Source organism: Crocodylus porosus, unplaced genomic scaffold, assembly GCF_001723895.1.
Source record: "Crocodylus porosus isolate Cpor-Errol unplaced genomic scaffold, CroPor_comp1, whole genome shotgun sequence".
NCBI classification, from domain to species: domain Eukaryota; kingdom Metazoa; phylum Chordata; order Crocodylia; family Crocodylidae; genus Crocodylus; species Crocodylus porosus.
The window spans coordinates 9,189,120-9,198,931 of record NW_017728932.1 but is presented as its reverse complement, the minus strand read 5'-3'; the positions used below and the strand labels follow the sequence as shown (position 1 = coordinate 9,198,931).

Here is a 9,812-nt window from a genome sequence, read left to right as displayed (position 1 = left end):
AGTGGTGCAGGCTCCTACCCTGGGGGTGTTTAAGAGGAGGTTAGATGAACACCTTGCCGGGGCCGTTTGACCCCAGTACTCTTTCCTGCCATGGCAGCGGGTCGGACTTGATGATCTGCTCAGGTCCCTTCTGATCCTACTAACTATGAAACTAAGATGTAATATCGTGGTAAGGAATATTGAGAAGGGTGTTTGAGCAATGATGCAGTCTTGCTTAACTCCAGTCTTAAGCTCAAAGGGATCCGTGACAGATTCATTACTGAGAACCACCATTTGCAGATGATGTAGCAAAGTAAAGAACGGCTAGTAATTCTGACTTTAAAAGTTGTAACTAATTTCATGGTCTACTTCCCATCTTACCCAGGACAGATTGTTAACAAGATGGCACTGTAAGAAAATGATAAAAATATTGCCTTGCTCAATTGGAAAATTGGTCATGAAATTCCACCACCCCCTCCTTGCAAAAGCTTGTTTTGAAAATGAACATTTTTTTCAGTTTTGTCAACATTTTTCTTTTTCAAAAATGTATTTTCAGATTTTTAAAGAAAACAACATCCTTTTTCAGTAGCTGCACATCAGTAATTTATGTCAAAACCCAAAAAAAAAAAAAAAATAGTTGGTGAAAACCAAAACAGTTTTGTTCATTAATGAAAACAGGTCCAGTCCTGTCCCACCCCTTGTCCCCCAGAAACATTTTGGGGAAAGGGGCCAAAACGAGGAAGAGAAAAACGACGATCACGACGACTGAGTTCAGGGTCTTCCAATGAACTGCAAGTCTATCTGAGCTTGTCGTGCTTTATTTCACATTAACAGAGTACCTTAAATAAGCACTAGTTTTGACATTTTACATTAATCAGGCATGTTTCCAACTTGACTGAATCATTGCTAGGATACTAAGTAATAAAACATCTCTAAATCTTCCTTTTTTTTTTCTTGTTGTTCACATTTTTGTGAGGGGAATTTTTTTGCGTGTCACCTTCTTCAGTAACTTCTCTCTCTGGCATGCTCTCAATTTTTTAAAGGCAGACTGGAAATAGTTCTTTCACAAATAGGCACACACACACCTTTAATATAATGTTATGTAAGCGAGTGAAGGTAAAAAACTCAGCAATTTCTCTGTTTACTAAGTTTCTAGCGGCAGGGACAATTTTCTTGCCTACTTTTATGCCAGACAGTAATTTCTCTGGGTTCTTTATGCTACTGGAAAGAATACTGCTGCAAGGCAATACGTTTGCAGTCCAGAGTATTAACTGTCCATTGTCCGCTTTTTTATAGAGGGAAACATGAAAAACTGATTTCAGCACTGAAAAAAATATAGCTAGATCAAGGCAAATCATTTCCATGAGCCCACTGAGCATAAGTAGTCAACCTAAATAGCCCTCAGATTCCTTGCTATGGATGTCGCTGTCCAATACTAAACCCCAGAAGATTTTTATCCATGCTAGAAAAGACTTATCTATGGAAGCAGATCCCCAGTCATTTCAGATCCAGCCTTCCAGGTGGGAAAAAACCAGAAAACACATCTAGGCCTGCCTTACAGAAGATCTGATATGCCTTATAGAAGGCAAGGTTTTAAAAGGCTGTGACAGATGGTGTCACTCATATCCTGGCTTTTCCAGCTGTTTGCTGCTGCCACGTTCCAACTCACATGCTACAATCCCATACTGAGCAGAGGATTAATAGATAGATGAACGAACAGAAATAAGTATTAGTGGACAAAATGATCTTCAACAGCTGTTATACAAATCTATAGGTTTCTGAGGTCATGTGCAATGATGGACCCTGTCAAGTTGGTCAGGGCTTGACCACATTTTTAGATATGCCCAACATTTTGGGCATATCTAAACTAGGGGAAACAATGCACTTTTGTAATATAAAAGTGAATGCATTTTATAATCCTAGTACAGAAAAAAAAGTGGTAGTTTTAATAAATGATGGTGAAATGGGGCAATGCCAAGGCCCTTTCTTTTCCTAATGTAGACAGGCCTTACAAAGTCCGTGCATGTTGCATAAATCATATTTTGTACCAAGTCACAGTCGCATACAATAACTATTCGAAACAGATGTCAAAAAAGTAATTATCATCTAGTTTCAGAAAGCATCACCAGTTTGCATGATTCGTGCCTGCCTGGAAAAAAGTGATTAGAAATATGACCAATGTGAAAATTTTCAGCTGCCACATGCATATTCTCCCAAACAAAACCGGGCAGCACTTGGCTCCTGTGCTATTATTTCATTAGCAACAAAACTTTGAGAAATCGAATGCTGGGTACAACAGACAAATTCCAGCCGCACTTTTGCCGGTGTGACTTCACTGAAATCCTTGGTGAATCATTCATGTAGCCACTTAGAGCGCTGTGACAGACAACCAGAACTGCCACTAGGCTCTAAGCAACAGCTTACATAAGCCTTTCAACGTTTTCTTTTCTTCTCGTTTTTTACAAATAAGCTGTGCCCTAGAACACTGATACAGGCTCTGATAATTCCCCTAGTTTCTATCGGTTTCTCTATCAGAAGAAGGGGATAGCTATACTCCTCTACTTCAGAAGAGTATAACAAAGGTGATGTGTTTATGATGTTAAAATGCTGTGCAAGTGCTAACCATTATTATAGAGGCATTGAGGGCTGGGACCTGCATTATTTCCACTGCTCTCCCTAAAACGTTGCATAGAATTTTGAACTCCCACCTGTCTAAGCAAGAGGGGTAAGTAGATTGGGCCTTGAATTTGCACCTCACCTAAAAGAATAGTATTTTAAAACACATTTGGGCCTTTTATGTTAAAGTATGCATGTGTGTGCATGGGAGCACATGCATGCATTTTGGTACCACAGCATTGTTGCATGTAATAACCCTGAACCAGAACCTTCTGGGAACTTGACCCTTCTGGATTAGAGGGACGAGAGACACAAACGCGGTAAAAGAGATAAGGTGAATAGCGCTGGACTTGCTTATCCCAGGAGGTAAGACTAATTGTGGCTATCATGTAACAAAGTGATGTCGACTCCTTTAGTACTCATGGCTTTCATCTCCCTTTTGAGGAACTGGATAGTGCCCGCAGATAGATGCAAAGGCTGCAAGCTCATCAGGCCATTAGGCGGGCTCCTGAAATACGGGAGGGAGCTTTAAGGCACCTAAGCAAAGGCAATAAAAAGCCAGGCAGTTGGCAGGCTATCACTGGCTTGGCACTAGATCAGATTTGATCTGTGACTTAAGTCTAAGTCTAACCACTGCCAGCAACAAGGGCCACTGAGAAGGACTCTGTATTTTCATATCAGATGAAAGGAGCAAACAGAGCCAGAAACAAGCCACAGCAATCCCACTTACACAGCATCTACAGCATGGTTTGACTTGGGGAAAGCTGGTATCGTGCTGGCTCGCTCTGATTACAAGATGCACAAAACGCCGGAGCACCAAGTTGCCAAAAGGAATTCCATTTAGGCACAATTACCATCTGCTTAAGAAGCAGAAATTGCTTTTAACTGTAATCATCTTAAAACCAACTCCGTGGGAGATGTCCCAGTTAAGTAAGCAGTTTTCCACAATTAAGTGGAGAGAGCTGTATCTTGAAGTAGTGAAATTAGTTATTTTAAAACTTTAAATGGAAATTAAAAAAAAAAAAAAACTTTTTCAAGCCAGCTACGCATGTGCTTTCTTTAGTTTTAATTTTCTGTTTTAAATTCTTTTGTTTAAATTATTTTTTGTTTTAATGTCAATACCTCTTGTGCTTATCCCACAACTAAGATAAGCAATGTTTGCCCAAGAGTGTTGTAACATCATAGGCTCTATTCTACTCGACACTTTTACCTGTTATAACCTCTGCAACGTTCTGATTTGCACTAAACAAGTGGAGAATTGGATCCACTGTCAGCTATAAACAATAATTTTTTGAATTATCAAGAGCAGTAAACACTGTTTTTCTCCTTTTAACAAAGTGGGGGGAAATCAGGAATTGTATTCAGTTCTGTGTGCAGTCAGACTTGTTACTTTATCTTTCTTTTGTAGGAACTACACTTGCTGTTTCAAAGTGAACCTGACCTGGAAAAAAATAAAAGTTTCAATTTCAGTCTAGCAAAATCGTGTTTGGGGCAACAAATAGTTAAAATTCATTGTTGGTACTATGAAAAAAACATCTTCAGCCTCAATGTCAAGACACGGGCAACACAGCCCAACCTCTGTTTTCAACAGAACATCATTACCTCATTAAGGCAGCGGCCAGAAACTTCAACCTGACAATGAACAAGCTCCAGTGATCCTTGATTCAACCTTGAACACTCTCAGACTCCAACGAATTTCTAAGCCTACTAAACAAGAATGCTCCAGCCGCAGACTAACGCAGGGGCGGGCAATTATTTCGGGCAGAGGGCTGCTTACTGAGTTTTGGCAAGCCATCGAGGGCCGCATGACAGACAGCCAGGGGAAGATTAATATCAACTTTCTAAATTTTTAGGGGCTTCGCGGGCTGGATAGAATGGCCTGGCAGGCTACATCTGGCCTGTGGCCCACATTTTCCCCACCCCTGGACTAAGGAGTCAAGGGCCATGGAAATCTAGCCTCTACAACTGATAGGATGGGGCCAAATACTCTTCTCCCTCCCCCATGTGGATCTCAATTTTTCCGACATCCTGCACTGAAAAAAAGAGACACACAAACGCTAGCAGAGAAAGCAGCAAATGAAGGCTGATACAGACCAGATGAAACGACACATTCCTCAAAACCCGCCTGTGGCTGCATCTATAAAGCACAAGGCCCTTCCTATTACTCGCCATTGAAACCACCAAAATCCTCTGCAAGGAACTGTCCAAGGTAGGGAACTGAATCAGCAACCCTGGATGCTTACAGCTAACAGAACTGACAACCAAAAGCCAAGAAGAGCTGTTGCTGTAGTTCACTAAAAAAATTGGAAATCTGAGAAACCTTTATAAGCACCATCGTTCTGCTCCATTTTTATCCACTAACCACCCATCTATATTCAGAGTTCAGTAACCTGGGACTCTTCAGCCTAAGGAAAAGAAAGCTGAGAGGGCACCTAGTATCAGCTTACCACTATACTAAGGAAGTACATCAAGGGCTTGGTGAGCAACAGTTCACCAGGGCACCCAAGGAGAAAAGCAGGAGGAATGGCCACAAACTCCTGGAAGATGGATTCAGGGTCAAACAACAGGAAAAACTTCTTCACAGTCAGGGTGTCCACACTGTGGAATAAGCTCCTTCCAGAGGTGGTGCAATCACCTACCCTGGACTTCTTCAAGAGGAGACTGAACAGCCACCTCACTGGGGTCACCTGACCCCCAGTTACCTTTCCTGCTTGGTGCAGGGGGCTGGACCCGATGATTTTCCAAGGTACTTTCCAACCTCACAATCTATGAATCACCAAAAAGTTCTAGACACTGGAAAGAAATTACAACACAAAGGCTTGTGAATTTGACCTAAGCTAGGGTGGGTAACTATTTTGGCTGGTAGGGCATTTAACAAGTTTTGGTGAGCTGTCAAGGACCACACACATAAAATCTTTCAGAAAATACCATTAAAAAAAATTATAGATAAAAAGCAAGTCATGTAATAAAAATCAAACATCTACTATAACATATTTTATTTAAAAAAATAACTTGTCCTGATTTTTTTTGAGTAGGGTATATAGAGACAATTGCATAACAACACAAAATAGGTTTACTCTTGTATACTGGGTGTGTGCATGGAGGGGGTGGGGGTGAAGAAGGAATAGGAGGCGGAGTGGGGGTAGGAGGCTGCCTGCACACTAGGTCCTAGGAGCCAGCCAGAGGTGGAAAGAGGGAGGGGAGGGAGGGGAGGCAGGGTGTGCACACAGCAGAGCTCATCCAGGCAGCACGGTGCAAATGCAGGTGTAGTCCGCTCCTCCCTTAGCCCCACATCTGGCCTGTGGTTGCCCCCGTGGCCCTCTGCAGGGGGCCAGGCCTCACACGCTCCTGACTGGGGCAACCTGCACCATGCTCCCACCTGCACATGCCCCGTGCCCATCAGTGGCCCTGGTCCCAGCCAGCACAAACAACTTCCCAGCAGAGCTGCTTTTGCTGCTAGTGCTCACCTCCAGCAGCTCCTTGTCTTTGTTGTCCAGGCCCTGCTGTGCTGCCATGGGCAGCAGGTAGTGCAGGGAAGTGGCAGCAGCTATGGATGTTCATGCTGGGCACCATATGTCCAGGCAGCTGCGCAGGGAAGCTGCAGCCAGGCAACTCCTGCCCTAGCTCCCGGCTGCCTTCCACCCCCTCTGCCCGCCCAGTGCAATGAGCAGCCACCTGCAGGTGGCCGAGTGGGTAGAAGGCAGCCCCACGGGGAAGCTGCGTGGGCTGGCCAGGGCCCAGGCCATCAGCAGGCACAGGTGAGAACACAGCATGGGCTGCCCTGGGAGGGAGCAAGTGGGGTTTGGCCCCATGCAAAGCACTGCGGGGACAGCTGTGGGCTGGATACAATTAATTGCCGGGCTGGATCTGGCCTGTGGGTTGCATTTTGCCCACCCCTGACCTAAGCCCTTCCAGACCAGTGACCAAGCTCTTTTTTCTTGGATTCTGGCCATCCTGTGATTTCCAGGTTTGTCCATTTACCATTGCAGCTGCCTCTTCAGATTATCCCTCATCTCTCTCCAGTTTTCTGTGGGTCTCCCAGAGAGCTCTTGGTACCCTCCTCTTCTCCTTCTACACCTTATCTCAGGGTGGTATTGCTGAGTTTCTGCTTGTGGACAACCCCAACTCCGATTACGTGAATTTACCGCTCCACTCCAGACTTGTTTCCTTCTGGCCAGACAAAAGTCTCAGTCTCCCTCTCTGAGATCCAACTGTCACCTCAAGTTCAACATGGCTAAAAATAACTCAGTCTTCCCCACTAGGCACTGTGCTAGCACAAATTAATAACAATGAATGACCCATAACAAGCCTGTGACACACTGGAGCTCTTGTACAGATGAGCTTTACTGATGAGAGACATTTCCCAGGAGGACTGGAGGCCCTGTGACTATGCAATGAACATTTCCATTCTCAGAAGCATCTGCTCTAAATAGGAAGTAAGTTGCTCTCTCCAACTTGAACTCAAGGCAATAGGCAGGTCTATGAAGAGCAACAAGAAAACTGAAGCCTAAACAAGAACCTACCACATACTTCCTCTCTGGGAGGCAAGGTGGGCGAAAGACAGAGGACAAGAAAGTCAATTTATGGATGATATTAATAACCATTTCTCGATATACGCCAGGCATATCACACTAATTGGGGCAATGCAAGGAACTTAAGTAGAAAAGAACCATAATGGGAAAAAAATTTGGGGAAGTCAGAAAGGCATCCTCTGGCACAAAGACCTTTAGCAAGAGACATATCAAATCGTAGACCTTCAGTACAGATTTACTATGTGAGCTGAAGGAACAACCTTCAATAGAAGAGTTTCATTGCTCTATAAGTATGGTTCCTAAGAAGTTAGAAATTATACACATTCAGGTCATGGAAAGCCTTGAATAGTAAATACGAGTTTCCACATATATGAAGTTATAGAAGAGGTCTCTGAAGGACTGAAGCCTTCCATAATTTCTATAGTTAACCAATTAAAAAAAACAAACACTTAAAATACATGAGTTAACTTCAGCATGAGTAGTTCCCTGGGCTGAAATGTAAGCATCATGCTGATCCAGTGTCATAATTATTCTACAATTTTGTTAACAGTTGCATATTAAAAGAAGTTTAGCATTTCTGGAAATCATCAACAAATCCTCTTGTTTAAGAGACATAAGGCCTCATCATAAAAATCAGCAGGAACTAGTAAGCATCATTTGGCAGGACAGATGCTGGACTGTGCATCATCTCATTAAAAACGATGCAATATAGTATGGCAATTGTTAGCAACACCCCATTAAAATGAAGCTGGGCTGACACAAAAGCAAGGGGCTCTTATTCAGGGCTGAACAGAGGTCCTGGCCAATTACAGAATGCCAAGTGACAGAAGTACAAGGAATGAAACCCGAGATAAATTAAACAGAAAATACAGGGCGTCTTTACACGTGCTGCAGGGGTTGGGGGACACTTTAATTAGAGCATCTCCAAGAGCCACTCTAATGAAAGTGGCCACAGCATCTCATGTCTTCAGCATCCCACACTTCAAAATGGCAATGGGGGTGCTTTAACGAACGCTCATCGAGCCTTAGTTAAAGCACAGGACGCTGAATTCATGAGACACAGAGGATGCTGGAGCGCACTAATTAGCACATACCAGCAGACTTGATTAATCTTGATTAAATGTTGCTTGGTAACCTAGCAGTCAAAATCAAGGCACAATGGTCATCATCTTGGCCAACAAGGAAGGGACTGAACTGGGAACTTCCAGAAAAAAAAAAGCATGAGCCAAAACAGCTTGTGACAAAATGTCAAGCTCTTTAGCTGAGCCGTTACAAACTTATTTCCTCTGTGAACTGGGCACAGGAGAGGCCCTGCAGTGCACTTGCCCTAGGGAAGCACAAGAGCAAAGCACTCTGTGACCATATCCCTAGTGTAAAGCTGGAGCTCATTGTCAGGCGGACTACTGCTCTCAGTACTGATCAAGTTTGGAGATCACATTGCAGTAAAGTCAGCTGGAATTGGGAAAAGACCATGACAGAAGGGTTGAGAATGACAAAATCGTTTACGGTGTTATGGGACCTGGGTATCCAAGGCTGGTGACAGATGTGAAAATAACAAAACAAAAACAACAGAGCCTTACTGGAAGAGTAAGCACGTTAGTTTGACCCGGCTCCCAATGGTCTGTATAGAGCATGTGCTACAGTGGGGCTTTTCTGTGCTTTTATCTAAGCCATCAGCTATTAGATAAAAGTGCCAAAAAGTCGTGCTGAAGTGCACAATCGATACAGACATTGGGCGAGCCAGGCTCGACTACTGTGATGCCTCTTCTGGGCATGCACTGTGCTTGGCACAGGGGCATGCCAAGCTTAAAGTAAAGCACTGGGGGTTTTCCCCCCACATCTGTAAGCAGGCCAAATGCCCCAGACAGGTTTGAAACTATCAACAATAACACTTGTTATTAATAGTAAGCCATCAACCAACTCCAAGAGGGGTAAATACACGTTTACATCCTTAAATATTCACGTTTAATATAAGCCAACCAGTTTAACCATCCCTTGTTGTATTTATTTGAAAAGAATTTAGGGGTTAAACCAAGAGAATTAACATTAAGTAAAAAGCACAAGATGGTCACACAGTCCCTGAAGAAAACTTCTTTCCATAGTCACACTCCCAGAAGAAATCAAGCGGCTCTCTGCCATCTGCCACGTTATGACTTGCTGTTTATAATAACAAATCTGTTGTGAGAAATATGTTTGCATAAAGGCGATAACATATGCTTTCCATTAAATAATGCTAAAGACTATTTTTATATCTTAGAGATTCAGTTCCTCACAAGCTGTAATGTTTAGAAGAAAATAATGGAGCAGAGTGGATCAGGCCCTGTGCTAGGGATTGCAACGGCAGGCAGAGCGCTGATGCAGGAGCAGCACAGAGCTGGCACTGCAATCTCTCTACTGCACTGTCTTTTAATAGGCCATATTCTCTTGCAAACAACAGGGACCCTTTTTCTCCAAAAAAGCAGCTGCGAGAAACTGGAAAATGCATTGTATGCAAGAAGATACAGTAAGAGGAATTTCAGCAGTTTGCCAGCCAAAACGAAAGTACGGTCTGCACTGATCCGCAGGGAACAGAACCATAAGCAGGCTAAACTCCCCAGCTGCTGCTGCTGCTCAGTTCATTAATGCAAGCTAAGATCTTTTTTTATTATTATTTATCTCATTCTGCCTTTCAAAAACAAGACATAT

The 9,812-nt window shown here is 43.3% G+C and overlaps 1 protein-coding gene across 2 annotated transcripts in view; it reads right to left on the bottom strand.

Annotated features, from left to right (window-relative positions):
- The window catches only part of PITPNM3 (PITPNM family member 3), a 228,260-nt gene that overhangs the window by 132,818 nt on the left and 85,630 nt on the right, over nucleotides 1–9,812 (bottom strand). The gene's annotated exons all lie outside the window — the stretch shown is intronic.